General features: G+C 43.1%; 1 long non-coding RNA gene across 1 annotated transcript in view; it reads left to right on the top strand.

The window, feature by feature from the left end:
* The first annotated feature begins 1,243 nt into the window (after positions 1-1,243).
* Positions 1,244-14,860, top strand: part of LOC121139005 — a 30,448-nt gene continuing 16,831 nt past the window's right edge. Inside the window, exon 1 of the long non-coding RNA XR_005875878.1 lies at positions 1,244-1,330. This is a non-coding gene — a long non-coding RNA (uncharacterized LOC121139005). The remainder of the gene's footprint in view (positions 1,331-14,860) is intronic.

Genomic DNA, 14,860 nt, shown 5'->3' with positions numbered 1-14,860 from the left:
TTATAGTCACCAACCAGCTAATAAAATTTTTGTATTGGTGGAAACCCATGTGCTAGCATCCCTCTCTAGTGACTACTCCACAATATCAGTTTGCCTAGTTTTCTGTGGACTACTGAAGAGATCTAAATATTCAACACATTTGGTTTAGGTTCAATATATAGGACACTATGACCAGTATTAGTGGGGGTAAAGAAGATAAGCCCAAAGCTATGCTCAACAAGCAAAAGTCTATCATGAAATAAAAGCATGCAAATGAGGATAAGAGAGCTAACTAGAACAGTGCAGAACATTTCTTCAGTATGTGTGCATCCTTAGGGTAGTAAAGAAAACCCCTAGAGAAGATACAAGTGATGAGGAAGTGATTTCAAACACTGGGAAGGATGCTTATATACTTTGTTTTTTGTGTTTGAGTAGCATTAGTAGGCTGTCTTGGTTAGGGTTTCTATTGAAGTGAAAAGACACCACGACCAAGGCAATTCTTATAAAGGAAAGTATTTTATTGTGGCTGGCTTATAATTTCAGAGGTTTAGTCTGCTATATTCATGGTGGCATACAGGCAGACATGGTGCTGGAGAAGGATCTGAGAGTTCTACATCTTAATCCACAGGCAGCAGAAGCAACTGTGTGTCACACTGAACATAGCTTGAGCAAAGGAGACCTCAAAGCTTGCCTTCATAGTGACACACTTCCTCCAACCAAGGCTACACCCACTCCAACAAAGTCATGCCTACTAATAATGCCACACCCTGTGGGAGTCATTTGTTGGACCCTTCCCACATAGGGACTGCTAACTAGCTCGTGACTAGGAGTGAGCCTATCCTGTTCCCTCCTTCCAATTAGGTAGGCCTGTATGCAAGTTCCTGTTTTCTGTCAATCCTTATTGTCTAAATTCAAGTTCCTGTTATCCACCCATCCTTTGCCGGAGGGCCCTGGGAACATGAGCTTCTGACCTTGGTAGTTTTCCACCATGCCTGCTGACTGGTTTATAATGCTCTGCTCTTTTTTTTTTTTTTTTTTTTTTTTTTTTTGGTTTTAGGAGACAGGGTTTCTCTGTCTTGTTTTGGAGGCTGTCGGTCCAGCCCAGCCTTGAACTCACAGAGATCCACCTGCCTCTGCCTCCCAAGTGCCTGGCTCTGCTCTTGTTACAATAAATGCCATTCTCCTTGTAAGAATGAGTCACTGTCTTTTGTCTTCATTTAAATCCTCAGGCTCTCGCCCGAATCATTAAGAAGTGTTGTACCTGAGATCGCTGCAAATGGAGGTCCCACAGAGATCAGGAAAGAAGGACAAATGCTGAAGGATCACACTCGAATGCTGGCCAGCAAGTAAGGTAGGACGGTGTATTTGGATAGGGGCACCAAATTAGGGGTACCGAGTTAGGCTCCAGCCCTCACCCGATCCATCAAGGTAGGGAAAGTTAGGGATTTACTGAGAGTCAGCCCTCGCTGAAGGCCAGCCAGCATTCTCATTAAGGTTAAGAATGAGTGTATTGAACATGGGTGCTACTAGTTCTTACCTTCTTATGGAGGAGCAATTGATCCAATTGCTAAAAAAAGCAGGGCACCAATAACAGACATAAGACAACAAAAGACTTTTTAAAAACTATACATAAAGTCAGCCCTTGGTTTTTGGTCACTGGTGATCTTAATTTCCTCGACTGGGGACAGATGAAAGTAGACCTGTAAAGGACTTTACACAAAGAAGGGCCAAATACCACGCCAATTGTTGCCTTTTCTCTGTGGCATCTTGTTACGGACGCGCTTATTAGGATAATGTGGTAGTGAAAGAGCAGGTAGAGAAAGCTAAAGATGCCTTTGCAGAGGCTCAGGACCAAGGGTCTGTTAGATCAGCTCAAGCTTCCAATGCTTCCTCTTCTGAGTACTCTCCCTCTTCTTCAGGGGCCGAGACTGAGGAACACAAAGAGAAGGGCGTTCTCAAATTAAAACATAAACTTAAAAAATGCTCCCTTGAGCCGCGTCCCCCTGCCTGTAATCCTAAAAGTTCCAGTTCTCTCTGTCTTTCTTCAGTCCCTCCTGGGGTGGGGAGGGGCAGAGTGGGTTTTTTTGTTGTGGGGACAGTTGATCCTCGGGGCCAGGGTTGGAGAGAGCATTCCCCCCTTGGCTTTGGGGATGTGAAACGGTTGAAGGAGGCGGCTGTGGCATGTGGGCCTCATGCCCCTTTCACTCTGGCCGTTATTTAATCCTTTGCAGCCTTAAATTGTGCCTCCAATGATTGGCAGTAATGATGTCATGCTGCACTGTCAGGGAGAGATTGTTTGGTCAGGAGGGGGGAATGCCGGGAACTGTGTGGCCAGACAGCCCGGCGCTGCACAGCATGACTGCCGGTTTTCCTGGTGGAAATATGTTTTGTTTTTGGTTTTGGTTTTTCGAGACAGGGATTCTCTGTGTTGTTTTGGAGCATGTCCTGGAACCTGCTCTGTAGACCAGGATGGTCTTGAACTCACAGACCTCGAACTCCGCCTGCCTCTGCCTCCGGAGTGCTGGGATTCCCTGGTGGAAATTTGGAGGTGCTTTCTTGCACAGGAGCCTGTGTGGCTCTGGGCCAGCAGACTCTTTGTGACCCGGCTGTTTGTGTGCAGATCTCAGTGGCTGCTGGCCGCATATTTGGGGGTCTTCAGACCACCTTGGGATTGGCTGACTTGCGGGTAGCACCAGCTTCATAATGGGGTACGCACTCAAAAAGTCAGTCTTCTACTGGACACCCTTCAAATGCTAAATGATTTTCAAAAGCTTCTGGGAGCTATCAATTGGATCAGACCTATCTTTAAAAGCCTTAGAAAAAGCCTGGGCATAGTCTATATAAAAACACTAACTCTAAAATTGTTAGTGTTTTGCTCTGCTCACGCTCCTACAGGAGTTTTTTTTGGCAAGAGAGTCCCATTCTTTGGGTTCACTCTCGAGCCTCCCCGTCTAAGTCTGTGGTGTCCTATCCCCAAGTTATAGTTGTGCTCCTATTTAAAACGCAAAAGGTTGCCATACAAATCTTTGGTAAGGAGCCAGATCAGGTTGTTACACCTTTGTCCTGTCAACAAATAGAGTGGCTACAAAATAATAACTGTGATTGGGCCATTTTTCTCTCTGCTACCCAGAGTTATTTTGATAATCATTAAAAATTACTACTGGGCAACTTAAACCTCTTTTTGATACCCATCCAATAATTTGGTTTCCTTTATTAAAATGCATCCTTTGATTTTCCCAAAAATTGTAGTCTCTCAGTCTATTTCTAAGGGGCAAATGATTTTCACAGATGGTTCCTCTAAAGGTACAGCTGTAATCATAGCTTATCCCATCATTAACACAGCCAGAATTCCTGCAACTTTTGCCCAAATGACAGAACTTTCAGCCCTGGCCTTGGCTCTACAACTCTTCCCCACGGAAGCTTTGAACATCTATACCAATAGTTGATAGGCTGCTTGCTCATATTATCCAACCCTTAGAAACTGCTGCCTGTGTCACCCCATCTCTAGGATACAAGAGAGTTTATTACAGGTACAAGGTCTGCTATGGCAATGGAGCAAACCTATATTTGTGGGACATCTTAGGGCCCACACCCCTTTGCCAGGGCCCCTCAGCAAAGGAAATCACATGGCAGACAAGTATGCTCAAATAGGTGTGGTTTTACAAGGACTCACTAAAGCATGATCCCTACATAAGCACTTTCATCTCAGCACAGGGTCCTTAAGCTTTCATACTGGGATTACCAAAGAGCAGGCGGTTCAAATAGTTAAGGATTTCCCTCTTTGTGTAGAATTTCTTCCTGTGCCTCACTTGGGAGTTAATCCCCAAGGACTTCCCCAATCACATATGACAAATGGATGTAACACATGTGCCATCCTTTGGTAAATTACAATTTGTCCATATTTGTGTAGATACTTTTTACCACCTGACATTTGCCTCTGCCCACTCTGTTGAAAAAGTAAAAGATGTTAAAAACCACTGTTTACAGGCTTTTACTTACATTGGTGTCCCAAAATAGATTAAGACCAATAATGGCCCCACCCATGTCAACAGAGGTTTCAATCACTTTTGTCTAGATTTTGATATTTCTCCCAAAACTGAAATTCCTTACAACCCCCAAGGACAGGCTATCGTGGAACGTGCTCATTGCACTCTGAAGGCCTATTTAGCTAAAGTAAAGAAAGTGGACCTTGGGTGTCACCTTGGCTGTCTTCACTCTAATCTATCACTTATCCTCTATATCTTAAATTTTTTACTTGGGGATGCTTCTGGCAACTCCTCGGCAAATCGTCATTGTCCACTGTACAGCAAAAACCTCTGGTTAAATGGAAAGACCTACCATAGGGCCTTTGGAAAGGGCCAGATCTGGTTTGGTGTGGGCCAGGAGGATCTGTTTGTGTCTTCCCACAGGATGGTGAGTCCCCAATTTGGGTTCTGGAGTGTTGTGTGTGCTCTGTTCCTGCTGATACACAACAGCAGTCAATAGACCCACTAGGCTTTAAAGAGGAACCCTCCTGTCTTGATGCCAGCGGGTCTTCAGAGTCAGGTACACCTAGCTATACTCAGCTTCAACCTTAGCTTAGGAAAGGCAGCCGTCAGGATGGATTTAGAAAAGGAAAATTTATTTCTGAGATGCCTTGTGTTTTATCTTCTTATGAAACTCCCTCATATTTACATGGCTTTAAGCAATCCATCCATTGCTGATTTTTTCCTAATGCCTCTGTTATTGGCCTTAAGATCACCCCCTTTTTGCCTGACCCTAGGTATTGGTGGGGCCTGCTTAATTGATCCTCTTTTGAGCTGGGTCACACCAACCATCTCAGGTATGTCCCTCCGTAAGCCTTGTGCCTGCTTAGACATTTGCTGTATTCAATAACACTCCCTCGGGAGAAGTGCTTAATTATTTCCTCCATTAATGCCACTTGAGAAGCTGTTGAAATGGTGAAATATCAGTCTTGGTGGTCCATGTTCCTGGTGTCATGCCTATGCCAGTGGAACACTCAGGAAAGAACCAGCTCTTCCTTACACGACATGGGAGAGACTTTAACATCACTGCGGCTACAGTTTCTGGACTCCCTATCTCTTACCCGGTTGCCACGGCAGGCTTGCTGGATAAACTCTCAGGGGAGGTTACCTCTACCTTAAGTTCCCAAAATAATATCAATTCTCCTTCCAATTAGGCCTGTATGCAAGTTCCTGTTTTCTGACCATGCCTACCTGGACCCAACTTGAAATAAAGCAAGTTTGTGTCCCCCAGCCAAAGAACTAAGGCTCAGCTTGAGTTTCTTGTTGAGGTAGCTCAAATTGAGTAGGTATGTTGCACTGTGGAAGGTCATTTTCTGCCATCAGCACATGAAAAGAAGTAACTTCCCAAACGGCTGGTTGAAAAGGGGAGAAAATCAGATATGCAGAAGCAACCAGAGGCACAAGACAATGAGACCTAAAAATAGAAATTACAAAGACAGTAACTGGCTTGACTCCTGGTGATGTTTCTGCTTCCTGGATCTTGTCTCTGAGATCCTTTCGGTAAACTCTCTATTGAGTTGTTTAAAAGACTGCTGTCATTCGGATAGATGTGCATTGACAACCGGGTATGGGAGAAATGACTGTTCTGATTGGCAAAATAGTTCCAGCGTGACAGTAGTTTGTGAGGAGTCCTGTCCTGGAGCTCAGCAGCAGGCCCTGTACCACTTTTATGGGGAATGGTGACAGCCTGTGCCCAGCTAGGACTGGGGAGGCACTGTGCCTTTTACACCCTCCTGATCACTGGCAATTTGACAGCAGAAGCTAATGAATCCCACAGTTGGGGGCTGGGATACTTCTGACAGCTTCAGTAATGGAGAAAGTCCCCCTGGCTTCTTTGCTCAGGTGCTGGGGAGAAAGTACACAGGAGGGAGGTTGTTCCCCAGGTCGAAAACAATCAGAAAATTCTATCTCGGGGCCACTTTCGAAACCACAGTGTAAACAGAAGATAGGCAACAAGAAACTGCGTGGAAAAATCAGTTCCCATCTGAAAATAAATCTACATCTACCAGATAAAAATATTCCCCATTCCTGCTTCTGCTTTCTATCTTGTTCCTTTTCAGAACTTTCTTGGCTGCATACTATGGTTTTTTGTTTTGTTTTGTTTTCTATCATCCACCAGAAGATAGACTCTTTGTGGGTAGACTCTTGGCCAAGGTCATGTTTCATATAATAGCATTACTTTTTGATAATTTCATGCATGTGATGTATTTTTATCATATATGCACCCCCTGACTTCTCCCCACAACTCCTTCCAAACCCATCCCGTTTCCCCACCCTCCCAACTCCATGCCCATTCTTTCTCCCATCAAATCTCTTTCTCCTAAATCATACTGAGAACCTCTCTTTACTATACACATATGGCTTGTGCAACTAATAGGACACATAGGAAGCCTAATCCCACTCTAAATGGTATCTGTGGTTAGTAAGCTCTTGACACAAGCTATATGGAATGAAACCATGGCTCCCTTTCTTGTGTATTCTGATATGCCTATGCTCCCTAGCTTCTGCTTCAACCTCTGCACACTCAAAGCCATGGTGCTTCTAGTCCACCTACAGAAGGAGCTAGTCTAGGAAGCAACTGCACTGAGCTAACTATGATGAGTACACAGTAATTGACTGCATCATGCCCAGCTTTGAAATGTGCAAAAATTATACCTGCTGATGCCAAATTAGAAGCGGCTTCCAAGTGCCTGATGCTACATTCATCACCATGTCCCAGAAAGATGCTGACGGGTGCTTTTCAAAAACTTCAAAAGACTCTTGCAATAATTGCATATTCATTAGACAAATTAGTTCTAGATTATTTTTAAAACTGTAACTTGGAAAAAACAGAACAACAAAGAACTGAATAGAATTATGCGGGAATGGTGTTTAGAATATAAAAATGTAGAATACTATTCATTCTTTTTGAATGCATTAAATGGGGAAATAAAATGGAGGAGAAGCAGTAAACCTAAACTTGAAAAGGCACATAGAGAAAAATAGTCTGCCTCTATGAAACCCAGTCCTCAGGAGGTGGAGAGTTCTCGAATGGTTTTATTTGGGGTGGGGGGGGCTGGGGGGAAACATGTGCATAGAGTATTTCCACCTCTGATGAGGGAGCCTCGTCTGTAAAATAATAACCACTGTTACCCAGCCTGACTTGGATGATTAATATGGTGTGACCATACGAATATCTGCTAGGATCTTGATGATTGAAGAGCCACAATCTAGCATAACAAACCTGCTTTATTTGTTTTATTTTTAAAGACTCCGTTATACACAAAATAAGTAGCTACCACTTCACCTAGATGTGTTAAACAGGTTGGAGAGTTCCCAGGTGTGGAAAGTAAAGAAAAGCCACCAAAGTCATCATCAGGTGATTCTGACTCGCAGCTTTCTGCCCTGAAGTGAATTACAGAATGGAAAAACATACAGAGCCCTGGGCCAGATGCAGGATGCAAGAACTGGAGTTTGCTCGGTGGAAAGGTTGAATGGCATCCTCCGTCCCTGAGGCCACATGTAGACGGTATTACAGTATAAATTAAAGAGCCCAGCAGTAGTTTCTGTTCGCTGCCAAAGCCCACTGAGGTTGATCATTTCACCATATGTGAAGAGCTGGCTGGCTTTCACCTGGCAAAGAAATGAAGAATCATCGCAACCCTGCTCGTTCCCAAGTCGATCCCATCTTCATGACTATAAGCACAGCACTACATGGACTGTGAGGAAGAAAACCACGGAGAAAAAGAATTGATCAGAAAATCAAATTATGATTACAAATTGCACTAGCACTGCGGAGGAAAGTAAGGAATGTTATTTACCTTAGGGGACAGGATAGTCTGGGAAGACCAGCATCTCGGGACAGTGCAGGTCTCAGCTAAGAACAGGCACCAGAAGCAGAAAAACTTGGATCCACATCCAATTCCTACTTTTGTTAGCTCTGTGGCCTTGACTCTCTGGGTATATCATTTCCTTCTCCAAACCTCACTTCACATCCACCATATGCAAAATGAAAGGGATAATATTTACCACATAAGTAAAGCTGTATTATCACCTATGCAGTCTGAAGAATTTAACAAAGTAAGTAGCAGTTTTAGTGGTCCAGTGCATTGATTTCCTAAGGCTGCTAATAATAAACACTGCAAATTATGTGAGTTAAACAATAAAAATTTTCTCTCTCAACTGATCCAGACTCCATGAATGTAGTGCCAGTGAGGAGACCACAGAAATCACTGGGGCCTTGGGTAGTAGATCAGTGTTTACCATGGTGTACGAATGATCTTTGGGAGCCAATTCCAAATAGAGGGATGCTCTTTCAGCCTAGACACATGGGGAAGAGCCTAGGTCCTGCCTGGATGAAATGACCGACTTTGGAGATCTCCCCAAGGAGGGCCTCACCCTCCCTGGGGAATGATGTAGGGAGTGGGTGGGGAACTGGGGGGGCTGGTGGAGAGATAAGAGAGGAGGGGGAGAGGGAGCTGGGATTGACATGTGAAGCATTCATGTTTCTAATTTAAATAAAAGCATATATTGAGGAAAAAAATTTCTCACAGTTAGGTAAGTCTAAGGTCTTGGTATTGTCTGAAATCTCTTTCCTGTGTCCTCATCTGGCCTATCCTCTCTCTGCACCCTTGCTATTTGTCTTAGTTTCTATTGCTGTAAAAAAGACACCATGACAATAGTGGGTGGAAAGATTGTAAGAGCCAGAGGATCAGGAAGTTTGCTATAATAGTAAAAGCTGTACCTATAAAGTCTCACCAATATGACCACCCAAATATGAACTGAACAAGGAGGACATCAACGGACATGCCAAATTGCCAGGAAGAAAAGATGATGAGGCCTCAACTGTAGGCAACCGAGCAAAACAGGGAGAATGAGAGGTGGCCCTCCCCAGGTGACAACATAAAAACTGGTTCTCCAGTGCAAAATGGTCAGCCCTGAAGACATACATGCCAGTAATAGTATATGGACTCAGCAAGTCAGATTTAGGAATGTGTGTGTGTGTGTGTGTGTGTGTGTGTGTGTGTGTGTGTGTGTGTGTGTGTGTGTAGGAAGATGAATGCAATAATGATTGATGAGAAAAAGAGACCATGAGTTTGAAGGAGAGTGGGGAAGTGTATACGGAAGGGGTTGGAGGTTGGAGATAGAAGGGAGAAATGTTGTAATTAAAATGTAATCTCGAAAATAAATTAAAATTAAAACAGAGGATGATTAAGAAAACACAACACCGACTGTCCATCACCAGCTTCCACTTACATGCACATAGGCAAGTGTACCTGCACACATATGTGCACAGAAATATAAATACACACAAAACACACATACACACACAGAGAGAGAGTCAGAGAGAGAGAGAGAGAATGTCAGTTACAGGGAGAGTAGATGACTTGTGTCAGATGACCAGATAAGAAAAAGTGTAGATATCAGGGACTTGGACCCCCATCCATCACACATGAGCCCCATTGCTCTTAATACTGGATTTTCCTGTGACTACTTTCAGCGCAGATCAAACAAGAAAAGACCAAGCAGTGATAGGCAACGACCAGCATTCCAAGTTCAGGTACCAACCATGGTGCTATTGGTACTACCAGGACACAATCACCATAGCACCAAAGACCACTGCCAAGACCTGAAGTCCTAGCATTGAGGGTGAGAGATACTATAAAGTCCAAAGCTAATATCAACTGCAGGGACATGTAAACAAAGTTGGGTCATTTATCTCTGATTCTTCCTCATTCTTTATTCTCCACGTCTAATTAACCATCCTCTTACTGTTCTCATTTCAAAATATTCTGTCACTCTTCTCCCTCTCTTCATCCTAAAAGTTACTATCCTAAAAGTTTGAGATACCCAATCTATCTCCTTGCAGCTTTGCCCCCCCCAGTCTCTCTACGCCATCACAGCCCACCTGTTGTTTCTGAAATATACCTCTGATCCTTCTTGTCTCCATCTCCTGTAGTTAGCAGCTTCTCGCGGCCTTGGGATGCAAGAATTAAGGGCAGAAAGAAAAAGAGAGACACACAAAGATTTCACTTGACAACTTCATCTCTCACACCTCCCAATCCCACTCTTCCTCAGACAAATGAAGTGCTTTTAGTTTCTCTGATGCAATACATCAAGTTTTCTCTAGTGGCCAGGCCTTTGTGAATATTCTCTGTGCAGTCTTGAGAACAGTTTCTGTCCAAATGCCTTCAAGTCTCAACATGGACACTGCTTCTTCCAAGAACCTTTTGTTGGCACAGGTGTGGCCTTGAAAGACAAACTCCATCATATGACATATTCCCCCTACTATGATTTCTGTCTCTCTTTAAGTAACTCTAACACCTCATCATGACCCCATGGCCCATATGTATTTCAAACATATTGTAAAACATTGCCTAGGTGGTATATGGTAGTTCTCAGAAATACAGACAGACAAGACGAGGTGGGGGTAAATGCTTATGATAAATGTAAAATAAATATCACTGGAAAAACTCAGAAAGTTATCCATGTAAAGAAAAAGTAGAAAGCCAAGGACTCATGGGGTCTGGGGAAAACCCTTCTCTGCAAAGCCACCAGGGAAGATTTTTAACTTCAAGGTCATCAGCTCCCCTCTGCTGCAGTTTCTGTCTTGAAATCCTTTGAAATTTTCTAAGGAAGAATTCAAAAGTTGTTTGACCTGTCTGATCTCCTTGGTCCCTGATGTCAGCATTCTTTGAAAAATCCTTTGCCATTAGCTTACTGTATTTGATGAGGGAGGAACACATGTAGATAGACAGTTTCTAAACAGGTTGAGAGCTCCTCCTGCATTATGAGATGTAAGTGTTTGCCATGGAGTAAATTTCATATTTAACCTTACCCACAGGTACAACTCCCAAGCCTTAGTATGTGCCTTCGAGTAGACTACTGTACATAGCCTAGATAATCATCTCACCCACATTCCAAATATACAACATTGTAATTTCCCTCAGGTATATTAAGATATATCTGGACTAGAGAGATGGCTCAGAGGTCAAGAGCAGTAAAGTAACTGTTCTTCCAGCAAGTCCCAGCAACCACGTGGTAGCTCACAGCCATCTATCATGAGATCTGGTGCCCTCTTCTGGTGTGAGGCATACACGGAGGCAGAATATTTTATACATAATAATTTTTTTAAAAAGATATATATGATAAAGATCATATCTGAACTATTTATTTTTAAATCCACCAGCTACCACTATGTCTGGCTCATATAAAGATGGGATACTTTGAATTTAATTATAATGAATACAATATAAACAACCCACTCCTACCTCTTTGCCTCAATAAGACATACAATATGGAAAATGTCCTTTCCAGCCATACCATCATGCACTAAAGTAACTAGGACCAAGTGGGAGAATCAGGTATTCCCTCAACCCCACTAGAATTATTCTTTCAACCTCATTTTGGAACCTCAGAGGAACCAGTAGATTAGAATTACAAGAGCTGTGGATACCAAAGTTTTCTTACAGCTGGTCTAGAGAAAATGAAAGTGTGTGTGTGTGTGTGTGTGTGTGTGTGTGTGTGTGTAAAAGCATTAAGACAAATTTTAAAATGCCCTTCTGGTTTGATTCATAAAGGGAAGTAAAAAAGAGGAGCTCAGAACACCAATTGCTTGCCCCTTTGTCTCCCCATTCATTGGAAAAGATTTTGTGAGAGAACTCCAAGTATGTCAATATAATAAAGTACCCAACATTTGGGTAAATTATATATTAGCTGCAGCAATTGTTCAGCTTTTAAAAAGAATTTTCAGATGAAAAAAATTAAAATTTAGTACAGTTTGTTCAGTGCCCTACAGCTTTGAAAAATACATCATAACAAAACCAAAATGGTTTTAGAGAATTCTAACCTCACTTGCTCTAATTCTCCTGATTTTTTTCAACTGGTTCTTCTAAAAGAGGACAAAGTGTCACCTTGAGAGATAAAGCCAAAATGTAATGAAACAATTACAGATTTTTAAAAATGTGTTGCTCTACCCAGAAATGGTAGATGGTGACCAAGAAAGCATCTGGGTTCATAGAAGAAACATTCTCTCTGGTTATTATCACCTCAGTACCTCCATTATTAACAGTCTAGCTATGGAAGAGCACTGGTCTAAGAGTGGAGACATGAACCAAGTCTCCTGGAAACCTTTAAAAAGAAAGTTCACTATTACAAATAATGCTGCTATGAACATAGTTGAGCAACTGTCTTTGCTGTATGATTGTGCATCCTTTGGGTATATGCCCAAGAGTGGTATTGCTGAGTCTTCAGGTAGATTGATTCCCAATTTTCTGATAAACCACCATACTAATTTCCAAAGTGACTGTACAAGTTAGCACTCACACCAGCAGTGAAGGTGTGTTCCCCTTATTCCAAATCCTATAGGCTGTCATTACTATTTTTCATCTTGACCATTCTGACGGATAAGATGGTATCTCAGAGTCATTTTAATATACATTTTCCTGATAACTTAGGATGTTGAACACTTCTTTAAGTGTACCTCAGTCATTTGAGATTATTCTGGTGAGAATTCTGTTTAAATCTGTACTCTCATTTTTAATGGGATTATTTGGTATTTTGATGTCTAGTTTCTTGAGTTCTTTATATATTTTGGATATCAGTCCTCTATCAAATGTGGGGTTGGTGAAGATCTTTTCCCACTCCTGTGGGCTGCCATTTTGTCTTGTCCACAGTGTCCTTTGCCTTACAGAAGCTTTCCAGTTTCGGGAGGTCACAATGGCATATTACTCAGCAGAAGAAAGCAATGACATCATGAAATTCACAGGCAAATGGATGTAAACTAGTAAAAATCATCCTGAATGAGATAACCCAGACCCAGAAAGACAAATATGATATATACTCACTCATAACTGGATATTAGATGTAAAACAAAGGATGACCAGGTTACAACCCTCAGCTTCAGAGAAACTAGGTAACATAGAGGACCCTAAAAGGGACACATGTATCTCCCTAGAAAGAGGAAGCAGATGGAATGTCCTGGGTAAACTGGGGTTGGGTGGGGGAATAGAAGGGAGGGAATGGGAGATGGGAACATGAGAGATCAGATGGTTGAATTGTGAGCAAGAAGGAACGGAGAGTAATGAGGGAGATATCTTGCTAAAGGGAGTCATTGTGGGGTTAGGGAGAAACCTGGTGCCAGGGAGACTCCCAGGAATCTACAAGGTTGACTCCAGCTAAGATTCCTAGAAATAGCAGAGGAGGAAGGGGAAAATGTTGTTGGCATGTAAAATAAATTTTTAAATGAAGAGAAAAAAAACTCAGAAAGTTAACAGGACATGAGGTCAGGAAATCTGGCTCCCATTCTTTTTTTTAATTAAATTAAAAACAAGCTTTCTTCACATGTCCATCCCAGATCCCTCTCCCTCCCTCCTCCCCCACCCGCCACCAGCTCCTCAGTTCCCCCACCCAATCCCCACACTGTTCCCCAGGGAGAGTGGGGCCCTCCATGGGGGATCTCCAGAGTCTGTAATTTTGTTCAGGGCAGGGTCTAGACCCTACCCCAAGAGTCCAGGTTGAGAGAGCATCTCTCATTGTGGGATGGGCACCTAAAGTCCATTTGTATACCAGGGATAAACAATGATCTACTGCCCAAGGCCCCATAGATTGCCTAGGCCTCCTCAATAACACCCACGTTCAGGGAGTCTGGGTAAGTCCCATGTTGGCATCTCAGCCATCAGTCTGGGGTCCATGAGCTCCCCCTTGTTCAGGTCAACTGTTTCTGTGGATTTCATCAGCCCAGTCTTGACCCCTCTGCTCATCACTCCTCCCTCTCTGCCACTGGGTTCCAGGAGTTCAGTTCAGTGTTTAGCTGTGGCTATCTGCCTCTGCTTCCATCAGTCACTGGATAAAGGTTCTAGGATGGCATGTAAGGAAGGCACCAAACTCATTATCAGGGAAGGGCATTTAAGGCAGCCTCTCCACTATTGCTTAGTTTGCCAGTTGGTGTCATGCTTATAGATCTCTGGAAATCTCACTAGTGACAGATCTCTCCTCAAACCTATAATGACTCCCTCTATTATGGTATCTCTCATCCTGCTCTCCTCTATTCTTCCCCCAATCTTCCTGCTCCGCCATGTCCTCCTTTCCCTTCCTCTTCTCCCCCTCTCTTTTGCCTGGTTCCCTCTCCCCTCTGTTCCCAATCTGCTCAGATCTTGCCTCATTCCCTTTCTCTGGGTTACCAGACTCTTTGGCAGTGGGATTTTAGGCTGGCACCCCCCTGGTCCATGTATAAAATCCATATGTGAGTGAGTACATACCATGTTTGTCTTTTTGTGACTGGGTTAACTCACTTAGGATAGTTTCTTCTAATGCCATCAATTTACCAGCAAATCTCAATATTCCACTGTTTTTTTTTTCCACTGAGTAGTACTCCATTGTGTAAATGTACCACGTTTTCTCTATCCACTCTTCAGTTGAGGGGCATCTAGGTTGCTTCCAGGTTCTGGCTATTACATATAATGCTGTTATGAACATAGTGGAACAGATGTCCTTGTTGTATGAATGTGCATCTTTTGGGTATATGCCTAAGAATGGAATTGCTGGGTCTTGTGGTAGACTGATTCCCATTTTCCTGAGGAATTGCCATACTGATTTCCAAAGTGGCTGTATGAGTTGGCACTCCCACCAGCAGTGGAGGGGTGTTCCCCTTTCTCTACATTCTCTCCAGCATAAGCTGTCATTGGTGTTTTTCATTTTAGCCATTCTGATAGGAGTGAGATGGTATCTCAGAGATGTTTTGACGTGCATTTCCCTGATGGCTAGGGATGTTTGTTAAGAGAAGCTTTTTCCTTGCTTGCCGATTTGGTATATCCCCCGCCAGTCGCCTGGGCTCTGCTGCGCCAGCCTGGTTCTAGATCCGCATGAGTCCCAAATAA

Source organism: Mesocricetus auratus, unplaced genomic scaffold (genome assembly GCF_017639785.1).
Source record: "Mesocricetus auratus isolate SY011 unplaced genomic scaffold, BCM_Maur_2.0 Super-Scaffold_6730, whole genome shotgun sequence".
NCBI lineage: Eukaryota > Metazoa > Chordata > Mammalia > Rodentia > Cricetidae > Mesocricetus > Mesocricetus auratus.
The sequence above is the reverse complement of the archived record's forward strand: the minus strand, read 5'-3'. Positions and strand labels throughout refer to the sequence as shown.